Source organism: Halichoeres trimaculatus, unplaced genomic scaffold (genome assembly GCF_033239565.1).
Source record: "Halichoeres trimaculatus isolate MK-OKI-2021-1 unplaced genomic scaffold, fHalTri1.1 fHalTri1_scaffold_12, whole genome shotgun sequence".
Classification (NCBI taxonomy): domain Eukaryota; kingdom Metazoa; phylum Chordata; class Actinopteri; order Labriformes; family Labridae; genus Halichoeres; species Halichoeres trimaculatus.
The window spans coordinates 2,222,486-2,245,950 of NW_027437190.1; the positions used below are offsets into that span (position 1 = coordinate 2,222,486).

Here is a 23,465-nt window from a genome sequence, read left to right on the forward strand (position 1 = left end):
AGCACTGAATCTTGAGGAGACTTGCTGAAACAATGAGGTCATCACATGATGATCTTTTAACTAGTCCATGCCATGGAGAGGTGGGCCTCAAACACCCAGGTCTGCCCATAGCTCCGCTCCTGGCAGGTCTCCTGACGACTGGCCAATCAAAGTGAAGGAAGTCTGCTTATAAAATGTTTCAGTGTGTGACGCCAAGCTCACATTGGCTCCGGAACGGTTGCAGTCCAGATACCGTGCGGGTTTTCCACAAGCTGCCACTCACATCAGCTGCGGCTGGCTCCGGTGCCAGGTACGGAAAGGGCACTCGCGAAAGTAGAAGCTCACGTGGGTTCACCTTCCTGTCTGGACTTGCACAAGAGCTTTATTCCTCTAATGTTTATTCTTTTTAATAACATAATTTTTTTCTTTCCTTGGTTTATCCTTATAATAGTATAGGATGCATCATATAAAATGGGATGACTTTCTGCGACCTCAACGGGTCAACGGGTGTGATGTAATGTTTACATTTACTACTAGCGCGACTGTGCTGTCAAAGAAGAGTCAAGTTACATTGGCTTTTACACTGATTTTATTTTAAAAAACAACGGATCTTCATGCCACCTGGCAATTCATTTCCTGTGTAGATCGTCATGTTTCATTCAGCTGGACACAGACCCTCTCCGGCGTCCGGAAAAGATAGACTTCTTGCAGATTTTCATTGTGCCATACGGCTCCCACAACCGCGCAGGGCTAATGTGAGCCTACAACAGTGATTTTAATGATACGGATTACATGCAGAAGCCGCACTGGACCCGCACCTGATTCCGTGTGAGCCTGGGGTGAGTGCGCATCTGTCAAAAATGCGATCTTTGGGGTGAAGACGGGGCTGCTCGCGGGTACACATGGAGAGAGCTGAAGCGAGTGTCCTGATGGGTAAGGAGGAAACACACGCTAATATGAGTGATGGCACGAAAGATACGGTTCTTAAGCCGCCTGCCACAGTCCCAGTGTGGGAATATTTTGTTTTTTATCAGAAGGAACAAAGTGTGAGCTCATGAACACCAACGAGCTGATATGTCGCATCTGTTTGAAAATAGTGGCGAAAAAGAAGAAGAAGAAGAAGGGGAGGTGCAGCGGAGCCTTGTTCTTTGACAATCCGCTCTTACTGAGGCTTTTGGTCTGCAAAGTAAATAGAAATAAAAGCGCCAAATGGTGGCGCTCAAAGACAGCTACATTGACTGGGAAAAAGGACATGTTACAAACAATTCAGGAACTGTATAAACTCCCTTTTATTTAGGCTATAGTTTTTATTGTTGTTGTTTTTTGTTGTTTTTTTTGGAGTTTTGTTTTTTCTTTAGAGACAGGGTCTATGTTTTATTGTTTTTGATTAGTATTAATTATTTTCATTGACATGTATTTTTTTCTAAAAGAGAGTCCATTTCATTTTCATTGTATTTTTTTTTTCTCTTTCTTGTTTGTTAAATTTATTATATTTTTTGTTTAATTTGTTTTTTTTTAAAGATCCTGACCTTTTAATTATAGTTAAATACTCTTAAGAAATTAAAGTTTCTTGCTTTTGATATGGTGTACTCACTTTATTATCCCATTTATCATAATTACATCCAAAAAAAAAAGGAAAAAAAAAACAAAATAATATTGACAATAATATTGATTATCGGCAATAATATTTTGGAAAATTATCGTCTAGCAAAATTTGTTATCGTGACAGGCCTAGAGGCTAGTGATGTTGGAACAAAATAACAGAACAGTTTTAGAAAAAAATGATGACATCTGAATGAGTCAGTTTAATAACTGACTTAATAAAATGTCACTCCACCTGTTCTCACCCTCTTTTGGGGGTTGGAGCTGTTTCATCACTAGATTCCTATTTTTTTAATGTACCAAAATATTTTCAGTATTAGTTCTGCAGCACGAGCTGCAGAGCAGGATGTGAGTCTCAGGAGCACATGGAGACAAAAACAGAGTTACAGACTCTGTTAAACTGGTGGAGCATCCCTCAGCTATGGCTTCAGACATCTCTGGTTTAATGATGCTGTTTCTTTATGTCTCTGTCTGGATACAAACATGAGGTGATAATACGCCATCAGGTGAGCAGAAACACAGAGGCACAGTCTGCGGCAAAGACTGCAGAATTGGTTTTCAACACTTTATGAGACTTGATGGTTTCTGTGATTTAAGTCTGGACATATCACTTCTTCAGGCTACAGTTAATTCATGCTCAGGGAGAAAAAACGCTGAATCACTTTTTAAGAAATGATTGGACAAGCTGCTTTTATGAGAATCCAACTTCATCACCTCCGGCTGATTCAAGTCTTCTCATGCTTCAGGACAAAAGTGACAAAAGTGAGCAAGAAGCCTGAAAGAAAGAAAGAAAGAAAGAAAGACGAAAAAGCTCATGCTCCCCCTGCAGACTCCGGTCAATGACCCGAAAGCACTGCCGATAAAACCCGGGAGGGGCAGAGAGATAACACTAACTGCTACACACCCCTAACAGGGACAAAGGCTATCACTGTCAGAGGCTGCACACTGACCCACCCCATCCATCCATCACCCAGAGGAGAGGAGAGGAGAGGAGAGGAGAGGAGAGGAGAGGAGAGGAGAGGAGAGGAGAGGAGAGGAGAGGAGAGGAGGAGAGGATGGAGGAAGGGCGAAAGAGGACAGCAGAGTGGAGCTGAACTGTCGGGGCTCAAAGAAAAGAGGGCAGGAGGTGAAATTTGAGAGAAGATGGCATGAGAGGAGGAGTGGAGAGAGGATGAGAGAGCAGGTGAGCTGGGCGGAGGAGGAGAGATGAGAGCAGAAGAGGAGGAAAGGGCAGAAGTGAGACAAAGGAGAGCAGAGATTTGAGAGGACAGGGGAGGAGAGGAGGAGAGATGAGAAATGTGCGAGGAGAAATTTAAAAGCAGAAGTCGATACTGGAGAAAAGAAAGACGGGAATAAAGAATAAAGGAGGCGATAAAGGAGGTCAGTTTAGAGAGGAGGGAAATAATCTCATAAATTGCACTTTCCTGTTTTTTTATGTCTTTCTTTGTCGACCATTAGCTCCACATGAAGGAGCATAACAGCAAATTAACAAGTGCTCAAGTAGACAGAATATGCCGAGCTCAGTATCCAGCTGTAATGTCCTCTAAGTGGAGAAAAACAACATTGTAGATGTAATGAGGTGGAACACAGGGAGGGGGGGCACAAATAAACGCTTCACTTCAGCAGAGCTGCTGTAGCACACAGCTGACAGCAGCAGATCAGAGTCAGCACTTCGCAGCCACGTGTCCCCATGTTTCTGGATGACAGAAAGTTTACCAAGACATTTATTCAACAGAAGACAAACTGCCAACAGATGTGTCCCACATACTCAGAGCTGTGTCAGAGAGGCACCTCAGCTCTTTAACACCGACTCTGTCAACACCAAGAAGATCACACTGCATGAGGTGTTTCAGGAGCTCTGATCGACACGTCACCCAGAGGATACACTTCACGACAAAGACACGGGTGCTCTGTGTCACATCCTCCCACACTGACAGAGAGCTGTGGGATGTTTCCTCCTCTCAAGTTTTTCTTAAAGATCAAATATTGAAATTTTAGTTTGTTTGAAGATTAAAATGTGAGAAGATATTATTATAATCATCTATGTCAGAAAATTAACATGAGTGATTCTGAAAAGGCTTTTTATCAAGAGCCTGATGACTGACATATCCACCCATCTATACATGAAACTAAAAGGTTTCCAAATGAAAAGTCCCTTTACATTGGTGCTATGAGTGTGACAGGTGAGACAGGTGAAACCATCAGTGTTTTTCTAACCACACTTCATGGAACCACTGATCCAGAGTGAAGCCCTGCTTCCAACAAGTGGTTCAGTTCACTTTGTCTCTGTACAGCACATGTTTTGTGGCTTTGACTAAAACCAGGACAAATCCCCATATAACCAACCTGTACCGTCCCACTTTTTGGTACCTCCCTGTTAGAGTACCAGACATACTGATCCCACCCTAGAAGGTGGAGTTAGAAACACTGAAGTCCACCAACTGGTCAAAAGACTTGTGCAACAGAGATAATAAAGAACAACACATAACCCTGACATGTTTAAATCTCCAGTCGACTCTGTAAAGAGAACTTTCTTTGTTCAAAAAATGGCATCAGCAAACAGTGTGAAACTGCTGTTGAAACCAAACTGTGTCCGGTTTGTCCTCTTCATTGGATTTATTAGCGGGGTATGCTATGCCATGCTGCTGTGCTGTCACACTATTATGTAGCTGACTTGGCTATCGGCATCCAAACTGCACTGATCCATACCGGACCTGCTTGGTGGAAATGGGGCTTAAGAAAGACTTTGTTACAGTGTTATCTTTCCTGGACAGGACCAGCTGACTGTGAGTCCCCGGCATTACATACCAGCTGAAAGTCAAACACAAAAACTTGAAAAAAAAAAAAAAAATCTTTAAAACCACTAAATGGCCACATTAAAGGCAGCACTAGGGATGGAACAGTTCACAATATCCACGGTTCAGTTCTTATCATGGTTTTGTGGTCATGGCTTTCAGTTCGGTTCGGTGTTCAATGTTGTTGTTTACACCCCAGATTACCATATACCTTTATAATCCACTATTAACAGATTATTTTAATCAATTAGGCCTATTTCATTTCCCATTTCAAACATCACTGAAGCTGAGTGAAACATGCCAACTCCTCAGTTATGAAAGTCACTATTGTCTGTCTCAGAAGTCACTAAAAGCCACGAAATGATGCTGCTGTTTAATTTGCAGAATAATCTATTTGAATGTAATTGTCATGGACTCTGTAGGAGAGAGAAATAAGGTGGGAGAGACAGAAAGCAGGTCAAACACAGAACTATAAATTAACTTTCTTCTGTCCACTCTGTTTCTTTCATGTCTAAATATCAACCCTCCTCCTTTATCTGGGCAGAATTGACCATAATGAGACACACACTTGCTTGATTTCATCTGCTGTGAGTGAAGAGGATTGTCTGTGTGTTGGATAGGGGAGGGGCTCACACACGCTTACCATTGAGGAGATCAAAACACGCTTTAACCTCAGATTCTTATAACTCGAGAAAGGAGTTGTTGTCTTTGAAAACAAACTGCCAGAGGGGTCTGAAAAGTCATTAAATGTAGCGACAAAATCTCTAAGTTGGCAACACTCAGTCAGTTTTATCCCCCACTTTCTCACCACTGCCTTTAGAGCTCACACTGAATCTGAAGTGCTCCCAAACAGCAGAACGAATCAACGCCACAGGTACACCTCCTAGCTCTGACTGTCCTCTCTGCTTCTCATGTAAACAACACACACATCCTCCCCACAACTGTTCTGCTGCACTCCTTCACCTTGTGTTGTTAATGAAGAAAAAAGAAAAAAGAAGAAAAAAACAAGCACACATACCCCGAAACCAAGTGAGAGAAACAGGATGGTTCAGATTTTTTTCACAAACTATTCCATCCCTATGTGGCATTCAATGAGACCAAAGTGAATCTGAGCACATGGCCGGGAGGCCTTGTACGGTGAGGATGCTTTTACTTTCTTTACACTCTGTTTCAGTCTCAGACGGTTTAGATTGCCACACAGATTTCAGGGATAAGAGCAGTCACTCAGTTATCACTACAGTTCAACGCTTCTCAGTGATTAAAATAAAGATTTATAATAATAAAATGATAATAACAAAATAAAATAAAAAACCTCTTGATTTTTCTCAAAAACAGGATGAAAACATTGTGTCTCTCAGTGTTGGCTGAGAAAGAACCATTATGATCTCCTTTTTTGAATCTATTATAAATTCAGTAATAAAATCTGTGATAATTTCACTCTCTCCTTTGTGAGCAGTAGAGTAAATAAGAAAGTGATAGTTTCACTGATCCTTTCTGTGATGATTCATGAAGGACATGACTGTAGAAATAAAACCTAACACTCAGTTGCTCTTTGTTTCCACAGCGTTAGCTCACAGCTGCATGTTGGCATCTCCTCCCCGTCAGCCCCGGTGTTTAAAACCCAAAGCCCTTCAGTTCTTTTGGCTTCATCAGTGAATGGATATCACCCTACATGCATGAAGGTAAAAATAATGATCTCACAGCTTTGCAGCCACTTTTGTGTCCACCGTATCAAGGGGTTGACATAAAAACACCACAGACACCTCTGACACACCCCAGAGGCTCAGAACAGGCTGCGCCCAGCGGACAGCCATGTTTACAATCCACTCCCAGAAACCCTTCTCAGGTCTTGATTTAAACTTCCCTTGACACAAATTTCAGACTTGATTTGCCCTAAACTGCTTTAAGTTAACTTGAGATTGACTTTGACAAGCATGAGACTAGACTTGGACTCATCCCAAAAGCCCCCCCAAAAAACCCTAGGCCTCAGCTTCAGCAAACAGTCAGCTTCTGGTTTGGCTCGTCACAGTTGTGTCGAGCATGTAAACCAAATTTTCTCTTATGCCGGCTAGAAAAGTTTAGCAGAGAGAGTGACAAGATGACCAAGTGAGATCTGTCCTTTTTCATCTTGTGGACACCAAACTACAAACTGAGTTTGATTGTTGTCACCTTTCAAACTATAAATACAAACAATAGCTTGCTGCTTTGCATCCTAGGTACATTCTTCTTAAAGGTAGTGTCTGCTGGAGTTTCTGTTGCTTGTTACTAAACAGGACATTCAAACTGGGCTCCTCCTCCTTGGCTCAGTGTCAGCAGCAGCACACACTCACAGACTCCAACCACGACCACATGAACACACTCTTTGTCCTGTGCTGCTCTCCAAGTTCCGGAAAGTGAGTGAAAGTCAAGCCAAGCTTCACTTTTGTTTGGTGTTTCATTTCACTTTAGTTGTCCTTCTTCCTCCGTGCTATGACCACTTTCATAGCCGCTCTGATTAGCCTCTTCCACTTGCTACCATCATCATACAAAGTCACTTGCGCACCAGGTGCGCTGTGATTGGCTGATGTAACCATGTCTTCTCTCCGCCCAGAAACATCATGACTAAACCAAAACATCAACATCCAAGCAGAGGGGGTTGAGGCAGACACAGACACTGACACACATGCATAGAGGCCCAGAGGAGATGACTAAGCAGGATTATTCCAGTGAAGGTTGACGTTTTATTTTTTGGGAAAATCTCATGGTGTCACTACTACAGATGATTTTTATTTTATTTTTTTCGTTGCTAGGCGCTGCCCAAGTCACTGCCTGTTGCAGCAGCTCTCTCTTCTTTGTCCGTTTCTTGTCATTTTTTCATCTCTTTTTCATCATCTTTGTATTTGGAGTGGATCATCACTTTGTATGGTTCATTGTTGGTCATGGACACCAAACTTTTTGTGGCTTCAGTTATATTCTTACTATATTTCTCCTGTGTTTGTCTGGAGATCCTACATGTAACCATGTCTGCATTCTTTACATGTGAAATTAGCTGTCAGCAGCCTGTAGCATGTCAATGCTAACTAGTGTAGGGCTTGATGATTTCCCTCAAGGTGAGGAGGAGGAGGTGAGGACGACGTGCTGGTTCTCAGGTGTGAGCTGGGAGGTGACGACGTGGACCTGTCCTTCCATCCATCGTTGTTGGGAACGTGGGATCTATCTCCGGTGGGATGGACGAGCTAGCTGTGCTAACCCAGTGGCAGAGGGGCTGACGTAGGGCAGAGTGGCATCGTGCTGTTCACAGACGTGGCTGACGGAGCTGACATCGGACGCCGGCGCCACATTGGAGGAGCTTCACCTGCTGTGAGCAGACAGGATCCAGGAGACAGAGACTGAACAGACTGCTGGGGAGGCTCAGTCCTGGACCCTGTGGAGGTGGAGACTGGCTGGGCTGGAGAGTGGTGGACGGGCTGTCGTCATCAATTTTCTTGTGAACTTTTTTGCACTTTCTAGACACTTTCTTACTTTTGTTTTCTTGATTGCTGCTGTGACGCCTGAATTTCCCCAACAATAAAAGTATGTTTTATTCTATTTCTATGAATACTCCTCATCTGAAGCTTGTTTGTATTGACTCTCTCTGCTATAATGAAAACCTCCAGCAGGGGGGGCAGCTTCTACTCAAAGGCTCAGGTAAAAAAATCTTCCTCATGACATCTCTGAGCAAACACCTGTTGCTATGAAATAAGATGAAAATAGAAGTGTGCCAACATGTCACTGCCTTGGTGTTTCATATATCCTCTCTGAGAGCCTGGTACAAACAAACATGAGTGAAAACATCAACAGAAGAAGAACAGTGGCTGTGGAGTGGGTCCCACATCTGGAGAAGTGTGCTGTTCGGCAGGGAGAGTAGTAATAACCCTGATTAGTTCCAGTTTTGATGGCTGCTCGTGGAGCTTCCAGGGGAGAGTTGAATAGAGATGGAAATCAGGGGCTCAGATACGGATGATTATCCAGCCACTCCAGATCAAAGATTTCCCTGGGCCTCATCACAGAGGATAAAGAGAGGATCAGTTCACCCTGCACTGTGAAGCTACCTGTGTCTGCTTTACTGAGGCTCTCTGAAAAGATGTGTACTCTCAAGCAGAAGCAGCATGCATCTGTGTGTGCAGACTGACGCACATATGGTTATCAATATACAAGTGTCAACACCAACACCACTGAGATGCTCTATAGAAGCTGTTTAATACTGCTGGAGATGTTTTCAGGCTCTGCTTGGAGCTACGCTTGTTAATGAACTAAGTGCCAGGAGCTGAAAAACGTGTTGATAAGAACTTAAATCCTCATCCAGAAAGAGGGTCACCACACTGCTGCGAGAGCTGTGGAGGAAGAGGAGTGAACCATCTGTGCTTTTTCGAGCTAGGTGTCCATGTGCGGTGTGTGCGTGGGGAGGGGGTGGAGGGTGTGCCATGAACATGCCTACATGCGTGTGACTCATCTCTGTTCTTCCAGCATGTTGGAGGAGAGAGGCTGGCGTGGTCCAGAGAAGTTTGGCAGTTGGAGCCGTTAGTCATTGCTCAGCTGAAAGTGTAAACTTGTAGTGCAGCCTTTGAACACAGCTTATCTCTTGGCTCCAGGGGAGCACCTGGAGCTTTTCGCCCGCAGCAGTTGTTCTGATGTTGGTGTTTCCTCTTGCAAGATCAAACAGATATTTAAGGCTACACTACATGTGCTTAATTTCAACATGAAATATTAACGACAACAAAAAAATCTGAGCTGGGAAGACAAAAATGAGCATTAAAAGAAAGACAGAGATGGCATAATGTTAGGATTAATCCTGTCCCAAGGACAAACAGCCTGTCATGTCTTCATCAGCAGGGCGGGCTCTTCCTCTAACTCCTGCAAAGGAACACAGCAACCAATGACTGCAACCCAATAACCATCAGAGAAGAACCACAACTTTAAACCACTGGATGTTCACTCTTTAATAAAAACTGAAGTGTTGTTACAAATTAAACCTCTTTAAAAAAAACTCTTTGGTACAGTTTTTACCCATGCTGGTTGCAGTATTCCTGCTAGACAGTGGCTGTCCTGTGTCCTAAAGCTGTTTGCTAACTGCATTACACAGCAGGAAAAGAAGAGAGCAACAGTCATTGGAAGAGGGACAGTAGATCTGTGAGATCCAGAAACAGAGAAAACAGCAGAGACTGAGCGTGTGTCACAGCGCTGTGCCACAGAACATCCGCTTTAACATCCAGGCAGACGCTCCCAGCAACACCTCGCCTTGGTGCCAGTTCACCAAGCTACAAGCTCCGCTCCAAGAAGATGAGGCCCTGTGCAGAAGCGCTAAAAACAGCAGAGGCCAAACACTGCTCAAACACAACAAGCCAAAAACAGACCTTTACAGAATCAACAAACGTATCTACAACCTGGAACAAAACACAGCTCAGGTCTGAACCACTCATTTATCTTTCATCACACACTGTTCATCACAACTGGCTAAGTTGTCTCATAACTCAGCAGTTTAGAGCATTATGGCCACGCCAGCAGATCTGCTTCTCTCAGTTTCAGAATCAGACATCAGGGAAAGTACATCCATTATTCTACAGTCTATGGGAGGCTCTTGAGTCAGTGGCCAAGGATTTGCTTTATTATTTCATTGAGGAACAGACAGGTGAGCCACACGGGGGAGTTTGTACCAAGAGTTAGGGTTCAAGTTGCGGGGATCCACCAATCACCTGACGTAGTGGTTCCAAAACTTTTTTTCTGCAGGGCCCCCCTTTTTGAAGATAAGAATGCTCCAAATTTATCAGCAGATAACATGATACACATTTAACTCTTTATTAATTGCTCTGTTTTATGGAGCAGTTCTGTGTGTGTTTGAGTGCCTGCTGTATGCAGAGGTGAAGCTGGCACGGCTCTTCCTGCTCTCCTTCAGAGGAGCACACTGAGGTGTGAAGGTGTTCCCTCTGCTTCTCTCACACACTTTCTAACACAAAGTTAAAAATAGCAAACATGTGAGTGAATCCTGCTAATTGAGGACCTTGAATCACTATTGAGCGGCTCAGATCCAAGCAAACTTCAGCTGCTGCTTCATGAGTCTTTCATCAGTTTCTGGCTCCAAAAGCAGATCTTTTTTTCCCCCCTGGGAATTATGACATTTACAAAAAATCATCATCCTTCTTCTCCTCTGAAAGGCTCCTTGATGTTCGACAAGTTAACTTCTCTCTGACCAGACGTAGTGAGGGTCAACTGAAGGCTCCACTTTTCCCTTAAAGTACGTTATTTACAGAGGATCTCACTGACCTTTCTCAGAGGTCAGACCAGGGCAAGAAAATAAAATCAGTGGCAGTGGAGTTAGAGGGACCACATCAGAACAACTCTTCACCAGACAGAAGAAAAACTGGAATTAGAGGGTGTTGAGTCCATTTTCAGCGTCCAGATAAAAAGTTACACTTGAGTCCACTCAGGGTCTCTCTGTTCTTTCACAGAGTCATTTGTATGTCAGTCTTCAGCTGAGGCATGCCTGAATGCTCTCTCCGTTTGAAAAGAGAAGAGTGGGAGTCTTTGACCTGAAACCATCCTGAAGCCCACAGACTGAAGCCATAAAGACCCATAAGTAAGATGGAGATAACCTGAGAATGGCCTTATAAATAAATGCCAGGAGGTGAATTGATCCCTGCATATAAAGAGATGACCGTCCAGCCACAGCATACAAATCACAGCTGTGTGTCGTAAATTTGCTGCCAAAGTCAAACTCCAGGGGATGGTGTGATAAAAGCTTTTCTGATACCTCCAGCTTTTGAAGACAGGAGAAACATACCTGCATCTGAAACAGAGAGGTTCAGACTGATCGCCATCCACCCAAAAATCAAACGGTCTGTGGGGTAACATGATTATAACATGTACAGACTATATCAGGAGCCATATCTTCCCATAAAATGCACATCACATGAGTAAGAGAGAAACATTTTACCCTCAGTTGGAGAAAAGAGGTATTTTTTTCTAATCCAGTTTATAAGCAAAGACTGAAAAGAAGAATTTGAATTTGATGGGGTTTTTTTTAACTAAGAATCCCAATTTTGATTTTGTCAAACAAAAATCCTGATATATTGATTTTCAATTTGTATCTCCCACCCCTACTGCCATGGAGGAACAAACAGGATCAGGCTTTACTGATTCAATCTGTTCCACACTGTACTGATCCAAACCAAACCGCTTGGTGGAAAAGGAGCTTTTGTGTCATGTGACTGGAGCAAACCCCCAAAAGTGACACAAATGGGGACCATATCAAAACCATCTGAGACCGAAGGAAATCGTTACTCATTAAGAGGAGCACAGCCAAGGGGTCTCCACACCTCTGTTTGCATGTGGAAATTTACAGTGAAAAGTCTTCGTAAACCATTTTAACATTGCCCAAAGTTACTGATAACAAAAATATGAAAATATGACGTTGTAACTAGCCTACACTGTCGCTGAATAGTCAAACTACCCTGGATGGAAAAAAAAGCAAAATATTGACACCCCCCCCCCCCCCCCCCCTAATAATAATAATAATAATAATAATAATAATAATAATAATAATAACAATAACAATAACAATAATAATAATAATAATAATAATAATAATAATAAAAATATAAATAAAAAAATAAAATATAAAAAATAAAATAAAATAAAAAGTTTCAGAGTGAGCGTGCTAACATGATTGACATAACCTGATCAAATTTCTTTTTTAATGTGCATTCATTTTGGACAAACAAAAAAAAAAAAAAAACAGACTTCATTTTCAAAGACCTTAAAGCCTAACACTACTCTCTGGAGAAATGTGCACAGAGATCCTGGTGCTGAACAGAGTCCCTCAAATAAACCAGCTAGCATGCTGCACACTGAGACTCCCAGTCACACACAGGACATGAATATAGCACCACCTTTGAAAACTGCTTTAATTGTCCTAACCCTGTTTTTCCCACTCTACAAGCTGTTTAAAAGATGAGTCATCAACACAGAAAGCGGTCTGATTCACAGTCCACTAGATTTCTCATTTGTTTGTGCAAAACAACAGGATTCACTAGGATGCATTTCTAACCGTTTTTTTTTCAAACATACTTTCACAAAGTGCTAAAAAAAGATAGAGGCAGAAACACACTCTTCAGACTAATCTCGGCTCTTTTAACCATGCTTTGTGTTTGAATTCTCCTGAATATCTTTGTGGAGCTGTGCCGGCCTGAACCTTGGTTCATGCCTGGCTGCTCTCTCAACGGTTGTCTCCAGACAAAAGGCACCGTACAGCACTTACACACTTACACAGCGTTTATACCTTTACAACAGGAATTATTGAGCCATCACTCTGCCTCTTCCAGACCGCTTTCTCCAAAGACCGCTGTCATTTCATCCATGAACGAGCAGAGGAATAAAAGAGCTAAATTTATAATTCATTTCAAATGTTTGGTACCAATGTTTTCTCCCTTCCTGGTAAGTGCCAAGTATCACCCTGGCAACATGTAATCACACCACATGACAGTTCTCAACATCACCCAAAGGCACGACACAAATCTACAACTGTGCATCAGAGTTAATCCTGCCCAGAGGTGGCTTCATATCCGAGCGTCTTCAAGTGGCTGAGTGCCCACACGCTCCTCCTCAGCTCATGTCTTTCCCAAACTACCATCAACATCAAAACGTGCAAATAACTAAAGCAAAAACTTCCAAAAATCCAACCAGCATCTGACTTTAACATCCATGATCTTCACTGTGCGCAGGTCACCAGCCAATCACAGGCCCAGCATGTCCAGCTGGGGAGCCCCAATAGACTGGAAAAAAATGGACGTCCGCTTGCTCGGCTCAAAGTGAGGTCTCCACAAAAACTGCTCCCCCTGGTGGCTGGGTGCAGGATAGGTTAAAAAAATCCAGCTTTCCAGTCATTCCAGATGGGCTGTTGTCAAATTTTTAAAAAGTTAATACTCTTCGTAGAAATGTTTCTCACGTCTGATTGTTGTGGTGATTTGAAGATATCATTTGGCTGTCTTGTATTCAAGTCCTCTTTTTTTCTGAAAAGTCGGGAGGTAGACTCAAGAAGTGATTAAACTCTCGAAAGAAAAAAATATATATATTTGTCACCCAGCTCCACTCAGTTTCTCCCAGAATCCCTCATCCTCTGCTGCACAGACTCTGGCTCCAAACAGCTACAATGGCTGTGCCTGTGACGGGGGAATTTACAATGATACATACAATGATAAATGACGGAACCACGCTGTCCACTCTATATACAGTCTATTGGAGCCCCTGCTCTAACCACAGTTACAAACATTTGACTCCACCTTGATCACAGTGAAAATAGTATTCAGTTTGACTCTGTGCCTCAATCAGACTCTTAGCTTAGTCCCAGCCTGACTTGAATTTTTTTAAACACAAGAACCCACAAGAAAACCAAGCTAGATGAGGCAACTCACAGTGAGAGTTAGCAAACAAACTGGAGGGTGTAACAGCTTGAGAGTCTGGTATTTTCCTCAGGGGGTGGAGGAGACCAAAAACAGAGCTGTATTCATCAGGTGGCCAGAAATAAACTCAGCATCAAGCCAGAGCCGAGCTGGCTTAAAGAGAGGGTCATGTTTTTTCTTTTTTTATTTGTATGTTTTAGTCTTTGTATAACCCTCTACTACCCTCTAATACCTTAACGTGATTTTTCTCTTTCTGGTGTTTCATAAACTCTTATTTCAGCTAGGGATGCACGATATTATCGGCACAATATCTGTATCGGCTGATAAAAGCTCAAAAACACGTTTATCAAAAATTTCTGCCGATATGCACAGCCAATAAGGTGCTATTCAGTTAGGATTATTATTATTTTCCATCTGAAAAATAAGCTCCTTAAATAAAATGTAGCACTTCATTTATTTGCACTGCAGAGCTCTGTGTCTGTCACCAGGTTGTTACAGTAGCTCTAAAATAATCAAATGCAACTTGGTTATGTTTAAAAATGCATTGTACATTTAAAGTTCATGTGATCTAAAGAAATTATTTTTCTGTATTTTAATACTGAATGTTTTGAGTTTGAAAAAATAATACATTTCTTATTTATGGTAAAATCAAATGTTTTTTTTGTCTTGTTTTATGTGTGTTTCTTAAACAAATAAGACCGTCACAATAAGAGTAACATATCAATTCCAGTACAGGATAGACTTAGCTTTCTTTACAGTGAAAAAAACAAACAAACTTTTGATTATCGGTATTGGAATCGGAATCGGCCAAAAGGGGTTTCGATATATCGGCATATTGGATATCGGCAAAAATCCAATATTGTGCATCCCTCTGTCTAAAGCATTTTGTTTAAGCTGTTATCTCTTTAAGATCCCCTGTTCCACAATCATCCTTCCCTCTGATTGGCCAGCACTCAGCAGGCCTGTCAAGGGTGGAGTTTTGGGCAGACCTTGGTCTTTGAGGTCCGCTCCTTCAGCATATCATGAACCACTTAGGAGCTCCTGCTGACCTCATCGATTCAGCAAGTCTGGTGAAGATCTGGTGCTAGTTTTGTGATTAGTTCACAGACAGATAATCAACAAACTGCACATGCTCAGTCTGAACATCAAGCATTGGTACTTTATATCCATGATCAAGATATGAGAAAGCAGCCTACTCCCTCTTTAAGATCATATTCATTTCTAATGACCAGCAGTGGGCAACTCTACCAGTTAAAAGGAAAAAAAACTGGTGTTAATTTAGAGCAGTTTATGAGATCATGCCCCATTTATGACCTGAGGAATCTTTTCCTAATGACTTCACGGTCTCTAGCTCCAGATTCAATTCTGCTTCTATACAGCACAGAGCTCATTTGGGAATCATGGCCAGCCTTCAGTTTTTAGTGTTTATTGTATATTCTCTGCTAACTTCAGTATTTATAATTCAACTCTGTGTATACATGCTTCTTATTCTGTTGACTTAATCTGTTTCCATTTACATCAATATTCACTTCCTGGCTTGGTGTTGCTGTAACGCTAAAATCTACGCTCTGAGGATCAATAAGGGTTTTTTTCTGGAATTAGTTTATAACATTGTGTTTTTGTCAAACAGAGAACCAGCACTCTTTGCTCTCATGGTCTCTTTCATTAGTTCTCCTGACTGTCAGTTTTTCTGCTCTGTGTCCCCTGACTAGGGATGGGCACCTTTCACATTTGAAACGATACGGTACCAATGGACGGTACCTGGCAATTGGTACGGGTATTCAACGGTACCAATTTTCTGTACTTTTTAGGTGTTCATGTGGTAAAAAAACATCAATTTGTTTGATAATAATTTTTTTTTTTTTTATTCTAACATTTTTATGCCTCAATATATAACCTTGTAATTTTGTGTTCATGTCTAGCATGGAAAATCACCTACTTTTTCCACTTCCTCACAGTCACAAAGATGCATTTAGGTAGCTAAACATGGTACCTTTGATTTTACATGAATCGGTACCCTGTACTTTTGACAGAATTTGGTCGTTACCTTTAAAAGTACCTAATTCAGTACCCATCCCTACCCCTGACCGGTCATTCCAGTTCCAGGATGGAGTGAGGTTTGATTCTGACAGCTTGTTGAAAGGAGCTTAGTTTATCAACTTGGTTTGAGGATCTAAAGGTTAAAAATCTTTGTCACTATGTTTATGGCTTATATTTCGACTGTTGGCCAGAAACCAAGCCCTGGTCTGCATCAGTGTAACCTGTAGAATAATGTCCTTGTGGTTTGGCGTCGGGGCCGGGGCCTGAATGCATCCATTGAGAGGCTTCTTGGTAAAGCTTTGTGGCTGTTTTATGGTTGTCAGCCTAAGTTCCTGTCTCACTCCACACATCGGCCAAGCCTCATTAAGCATCCCTCCCAAGCTCCTTGTTTGGGCCCTAATTAGAGCAGCCAATGGTGTTGCAGAATCTGGTCGACCTCCAAGCCCAGATATTCCCGTCATGAGCCCAGTGGTTCCTCTCAGGATGGAGGACGTTTGCATGTTTCACCTTCAGAGTGTGGTGTGGTGAAGCGTCTGACTGCTCTGTCTGCGCTGACTGTCTGACTGAGTGTTTAGTCTGCAGCGTGGTGGCTGTCACACACAAAGCCATGTGTGGAGCTCCCAGGCAGCAGAATAGCACTGTCTGTCTATGTCACCGGCGCTGTGCCTACAGTCCCTCTCCATCTTCTTTTTAATCCATCTTCTATCGTCCCGCTGACTGTCTTCTCGTCACCCATCTATTCATCTCACCCCTTTCAATGACTCCCTCTGTTTCCCACCTCACTGTCTCCTCTTCCTCCCTCTGATGTCACAAATTCAGATATGAGCTCCTCTAATAGCCCGCGCAGGCTCGGACACTGCCGCCTTGTTTGGGAGAGGAGTGATCAGAGGATGAGAAGATGGAGGGAAGGGGAGTGATTCGACGGCGGCGGGGGGGATGTAAGATGCAGAAACAAAGGAGGACATCTAGGTTAAAAAGACACGCCTGAATGCCTCTGAAAGGCCTGTGATGTGCTGCCGGGTTGTCTCATCCCTGTGACTCGCAGCAAGCCGTGCCTGGGAGGGCACTACAGCTGAGGCTATTTCTGTTTTCTGCCCCCTTTCTCCTGGAGAAGACAGCTGACTGCGAATACCCATACCTGCAGGGCCATCTCAGACCCTGGACCCAGCAGTGCCCCGGTCCTGACTGTTCTCACATTTATCCTGCAGGTCCTGTATGACTGTGACGGCGTTACCATACACTTCTTCAGCAACAAAACAATATAATTACTGCTGCTGCTGCTGTTTAGAGTAAATCCCAGGGTGTTGATGTGTGTCTGCGAGGTGTTGATTAAAGGTTTGAATATTAATGAGAGGTCAAAGAGAGGTTCAAACCACAGGAGCACAGCAGTGACACCACAACGCAAACACTTACTTTGAGCTGCAGAGGCATGGATCAAAGGAAGTCCTGCAGGTATTTTCTGTTAGTGTGTGTGTGTGTGTGTGTGTGTGTGTGTGTGTGTGTGTGTGTGTGTGTGTGTGTCTGTGTGTGTGTGTGTGTGTGTGTGTCTCCTGAAGATTGGAAACAAAGCACTTTTACGCTTTTACATTACTCTCTTGCTCCCTTTATGTCGTTATTGCACAAAACAAGTAGGTTTTTTGTTTTTTTTTGTTTTTTTTTGTTTTTTTTTGTCTTGGTTGACTTTGAATCTCAAACACTGTGAACGTGTTTAAAACTCACAGCCAGAGCTGTATGCCTGATTCTCTGTACAATTTTTGTATATAATTTGTTTAGACCTCCAATGCAGAGATTTATTTTCTGCCTAAGTCAGGGGTGTCCAAACTTTGTTTAGAGGGACAAATATGAATTTAAAAAAACACATGAACCAGCAGCTCTTACTGACAAACGTATTAATAGTGAAAATAACACATGAATTCCCTTTTTGTTAACTTTTGCTTTAAGTGATCTCTGTAAAAATCAGTCCCTCATCGTGCTCAAACCTCTCGTTCCATCGTCACAGACTGATGAAATCAAAGCTCACCTGTCCCTCAGATGTCTCTGAGCCCAGATGATCAGTGGTCAGTTTTCTGCAGAGTTACGTGCTGCGTTAAAATCAGCAAACTCTGCTTCTGACCAAGGAACATGTTCTCCATCAGGGGGCGCTATGGAGAAAATATGTCAGGATGTTTTTATGTCAGGGTCAGGATCTGGATTTGATCAGGACTGTTTTTCATATTGTGACCCCAAACAACATTTCTAGACCCAACCATCTCTGATCCTGACGACTGAGCTGTATTTGCTGCTCTGTTTCATAACTTAAATCTAGTGCTGTGTCCTGATGTTTTTTTTTTTTTTCTTTTTTTTTTTTTTGGACCCTCACATTTTCACATCATGATTAAATTCATTGATTTAACCTTAATAAGAGCCTGAACCATCAAAAAATCCAGACAATCAAAATCAAAATTAGGAAATGAGATGTTTATGAACATTTGAATAAAATCCACAAAAAATAATAATAATAATAAAGTTGCGTCATCATTTATTGATGATATATTTTTGTATCATATTTGATAAATTGGGCTGCTTTGGCAGGTTTAGTCTACATTCATTCTTTCAATGCAGAAAATACTAATTATCAGAGCACGAGTCAGAAAATAGATGTTGTTTTAAAAATAATCAGTGATTAACCTGAAAGCAAAAGTGTGTGGATGATTTCATGACGGTAGCCATTTTGAAAAGGGCCACAAAAAAACTTGTAGAGGGATGATGGTCTCAATGTGGAGAAAGTAAATTTTGTAAACAGTTTTTCAGGAAACTATGTTTCATGTTGATGAGACAGAAGTCCTTGAAAGCCCTGTATCAAATATGATACACTCACTGTTAAAGATAAAGATGATTGCTGATGCACACTGAGCTCACGAGAAATTTGATTATTTAATGTAAATATTATATATAGCAGAACAGATAACCTGATCCTTTATTGTGATAAATGTTGGTTTACAAACATCCTCATGACGTTGTTCCCTTTGGAGCCGGCTCACTGAAGGAATCAGAGGACTAAAGGAGCTGGATCAAACAGCACACAGTGGAATAATGCACCAAAGGACACCGAGTATGGAGGGCTCTTTTAATACGTTTTGACCTTTAAATGCCTGATGTAACCTTACCTTTGAATAGGTCTTTTGGGCTGTTGAAAACAGCTGCTAACCCAACACAACATCATTAATCTCTCTTCCAGAGGAGGATTTAATTGCTTTTTCAAAGTCCTTACTTTATTTCTGAGGCTCTAACACAGTTCTTGTATCAGCTACTGATTTGAATCTGCGTAGAAATACTGTCTGAGCAAACCCTGCCATGTTCAGGTTGGTATTCCTGCTCGGTGGCAGGTAAACCCACAGATATCAAAGCAAGAATAGCATGCATCAAACCAGTAAGAGCAGGGTATGAAGCTGCGTTATACACGGTGGAACCTCAACGAGCCACAAACAGTTTGCTTTGATCGCAGGTGCTCACAGAACATGTCCTCACCTGTTGAGGTTTCACAGGTTTTCATGAAAACATTGGGCATGACAGTGCATTTCAGCTCTGTCCCCAAGCACAAAAAGGCAACATAATGCTGCGGTGAATCAACAGCGGTCAGGGCATTTGCTAATGGAAATTTCACCTGACGTGTACAGGGGATGAGCATATGTGTTTTTGCAGCGCCCCCAATAGTATGACAGTGTAATTGGACAAAATTCTCTCTTGTGGTATTTTCTCACAGTCAACCCAGCAGTGACACATAAAATCAAGAACATCTCACTCTGCACAAATCTGAGGACAAGGGGAATTAAAATGAAATGCAATGAGAGAAGTTTAAGAGCAGCTTCATCATCTGGAGGGCGCACATGCAGACTGGACTTCGCTCAGCTCTGCTGCAGCACCAGGACTGATGAGGGAGGCTCCTTGCACCAGAGGACACTGAATGACAACCCATTCTGAGGCGAATAAGACTGCTGGCCATCACAGTGATACCAGGCTGACTGAAAGTGCGCCACAGTGAGAGGCTCAGAGCGTTCATCTGCCTACTCCACTGCAAAGACATCAGCTCTGTGCCTCCCTGGGCAGGAAGCCTCCTCTGCCTGCCTCCTCATCACATACAGACAATACACAGGCCAGGTTTCAGAGAAGCAGGTGAAGAAGCACACGGGCTACAGATGAGGATGACTTCAAAGGAAAATCCAACAGATTTTAAATCTGTGTGAGAGGAGAGTGAAAAACAGGAACACGGGGAAGCAGAGAACTGTTCCTCTCCTTTTTAAACTTTTTTTTTTTAAGTTTATTTATTCACTCTGTCACAGTCTCAGGGGAGAAATTTCCCTTAGTTTTCCGACAAACTCCGAAGCCATGCTCCAGGTTTGCTCTGATAGGCTGCGCTTTCTGTTGGACGGAGAATCCAGGAGCCAATTTAAAAACGAAGACTCCTTTCAAAAACAGCGAACGACGACTATACACACAGCTTTAGAGATGCATGTTGAGTGTTACAAACTAATTTATATAATAATAATAATAATAATAATAATAATAATAATAATAATAATAATAATATTATTATTATCTTTGGAGAAATCTTTCCTTTAATTCATACTTTAGAAAACGTGAGAGAAAGCAGTATTTGTGGTCAAACAAAGTCTGTTTGGTTTTTCATTCATGGCTATTTTAAGATTCGCAGATATTAATTCCCAAAAAATAATAAATCATGAATAAAATACCGAAAGTACTTTAAAATTCGAGAAACCCATAAAGATATTGATAATTTATAATTTCTAAAGCAAGTTTGGCGACCCTGGGTCCCTGGAGAACATCTTTCCTTCTCCACGGACTAAGTATCCAGGCGGCGACTGTCCACCAGCGGTGCGACTCCCTCAGCGCTGGCCGTTTGGGTGTGTGAGACTTGATACGCAGAGCCACTTCACAACAGACCCAGAATCCGAATATCACACGAGGGGACACAGCATCCAGAAGTCTCCAGAATAATTTTCAACTCTACAACAGCCTATCCTCCGCAGAATCTGCCCCAAAAAATGGTTAAAGACGGTGACAAAATTCACACGCAGCTCACCAAAACAAAACGCAGAGGCACCACACACACCACGCTCTGAGGCTACAATAAACTGAAAGGTGAGCAGAGGTGTCAGGTGGAGCTCGGAGAATATGAATTAAAATGATTTACCTTGAGTAAGTTAGGAATCCCTTTGATACATGCTGTCAGTGGTCAGAGCTCGGTGCGTTCACAGGGGAGTCACCAATTCCACAACCTCGGAGAAAATAAGTCCTAGGGTAAGTCCACACGGCGCATTTTTATCATTTCTGTCCAACGGTGATGAAAAGAAGGAGACGGTGGTAGAAGAGGAGGGAAAACTCAGAGAGGAGTTCGGCTGTCCGTTAGTTCCACTGCGCTCCCAGTGCGTAAAACGGGCTCAGAAATCCCGAGTGTGTTCACCCACTGTGCTTCTCTCACATCGTTCCAGCAGGAGCCCTCCTCTGCTCCTCTTTAATTAGCACAGGTGGAAATCCCTCTTTGGAAATGTTGCGTATGTTATTCCACAAATTCTCTGTTTTGTCTCAAAACAAAAAGTTCTTCTCCCTGTAAAATCCTCCCCGTCTTCAGGTGACACAGTCTGCCAGGTGAACGCCAAGATTCACCAGAGCGGCAAATCAAAGAGGGCTCGCGCGCGTCTCTGGAACCGCCGTCCCCAGCTCGCGGCTCTGGAGCGTCCTTGTCTGTCTGTGTGTCCGCGCGCAGCAACAGCCGGATTCCTTATTTGGATGCCCGAGGCTCGCGCTTTCTGCTGTGAAGAGAGTCAAGTTGTATCAGAATGACTTCCAGCGAAATCTTTCAAAATAAAAAGCATAATTGAGGGGAGTGCTGCAGCATTTATCTCCAGGACTGCCGGATTAAAGAAGCACTCAGAGGATGAGGAGATATCACTTAATAATTAACTGTAAGGAGAAGCGCGAGCGGCTGGGGAGAGATTTTCAAGGGAGAGGGATGAAAAAGGCATTTCATGAAATTACGCAGCACTTATCAATTCCGCTCATGTTTCATAAATTAAGTGTTTACATGTGTTTGTCTGTTTTGTTAAAGATCACATTTAAGTTACACAGATCAGTCACACATCTTAGCACATGTACAGGTCAGGTGGAAGAGCCATGCTTTGAATGCTAAAATAAACCTGAAAGACATGTGCATGTGTGACCCTGCAGCCTCAAAGTCCGTGTTTGGGCAGAAGTTCAAAATGCTTGTCCTCGCTAACAGTGCTGTTTGCATTCAACACACTGGGTCAGTGCATCCCTTGTTTTGGTGCAGCGTTTCTGTCTCCTTTAGACCATTGCAGTGCTGAAGAGAAAAAAAAATCTAAAACATTGAATGAAAGAGGCTTTCCCCTCGGGACTGCTTTTATTGTGAAGGGAAACCGCCCAATTTCCTGCCAGATTCTGCCTTTTCTGTGTTCAAAGCGCTGGGGTTCCTCTCAATAGAAAACTCACCCAGTAGCCCCCTCTTCTGGAGTCAAACAGCGTCAATTGGATGTTGTGTCAGGTCGGTGGCACCACCTACATTTAGCACACAAAGAGGAAGGGTTCACATTAAGTGGCCACAGCACAGAGGTTTGATTCGAGCAGGCTATGGGAAGGTGTCCTGGGAATAAACAGCTGCAGTGGTGATGCAGAAGCTCAGGAGGGACGGTATCACAAACTGAGACAATGAACAGATACAAACACAGGTACTGCATACATGTGCTACCACACAGATTAGACTGTAGCCACCTGCTGGATGTAAAGCTCATGGTATTTGCAAAAAATAATAAACAACTAGAATTAAAACAATGGGATTTCCCTGAGATAAAATTCACACACAGACAGTTTAAATGTACATTAAAGTAAATTTAAATCTCATTACATTTGGAGGTGAAAACACCCACAGTCCCTTTATGTGCTCTGAGCTCCCACAACCAGCCGACAGGACCTCTGGCTGTCCGCTAACTGAGCTAATTAGCTAACCCCAGGAGCAGCAGGTAGAGGTGACTTTAGCAGAGCAAATCAACACCAGAGCAGTGTTCTTATTGTCCAAAGGAGGGATGGAAACCCTTATGGATCAGTTAAATTAACTCCACCTTATTAGATGAGCTGGAGCTGTTATGTAATTACTGATGATCACAGGGCGCCTGTGGATCGGCACTCAAGTCATCATCTCTCAATCATAAGGTTGAGGGTTCAATCTCAGCTACTGCAGTCACATGGCAAAGTGCTCTTGAGCAATGCATGGGACCCCAAAATCACTTCCACTGTTGGTCAGGGGTGTGTGGATGTACGGGTTGATAAAACAGATAGTCCCTACCGTAGCAGTGTGTGAATGTGATGTGAATGGGTGACAGCAAACAGAAGTGTAATGGCTGTGAGTGGGTCAGAAAAACCAGGCTACAGAAGTGTCACGAGGCAAACTCTACGGCTTGTACAGCTGCTTATGCACATACATGCTGTTGGGGTCGCAGCCACACTTATCTGAAGCCGGCTTAGAGGCCTGTTAACCTCATGCTAACAAGCCATCACCTGTGTATGTGAGTGTAGAGCTTGAAACTCAGATTGGGAAAAATACACTGTACATGGAAGCACATAA

General features: G+C 42.7%; 1 protein-coding gene across 12 annotated transcripts in view; it reads right to left on the reverse strand.

Annotated features, from left to right (window-relative positions):
- The window catches only part of adgrb1a (adhesion G protein-coupled receptor B1a), a 224,402-nt gene extending 202,766 nt beyond the window's left edge, over positions 1 to 21,636 (reverse strand). For 4 of the 12 annotated variants that reach the window (XM_074684028.1, XM_074684033.1, XM_074684026.1 and 1 more), the window contains exon 1: positions 21,021 to 21,628. The gene's annotated coding sequence lies outside the window, so the exon portion shown is untranslated. Of the gene's footprint in view, positions 1 to 21,020 lie in introns of all 12 variants that reach the window. The other 8 variants (XM_074684032.1, XM_074684031.1, XM_074684030.1 and 5 more) reach the window with 5 other exon arrangements.
- Between the last annotated feature and the right edge of the window lie 1,829 nt (positions 21,637 to 23,465).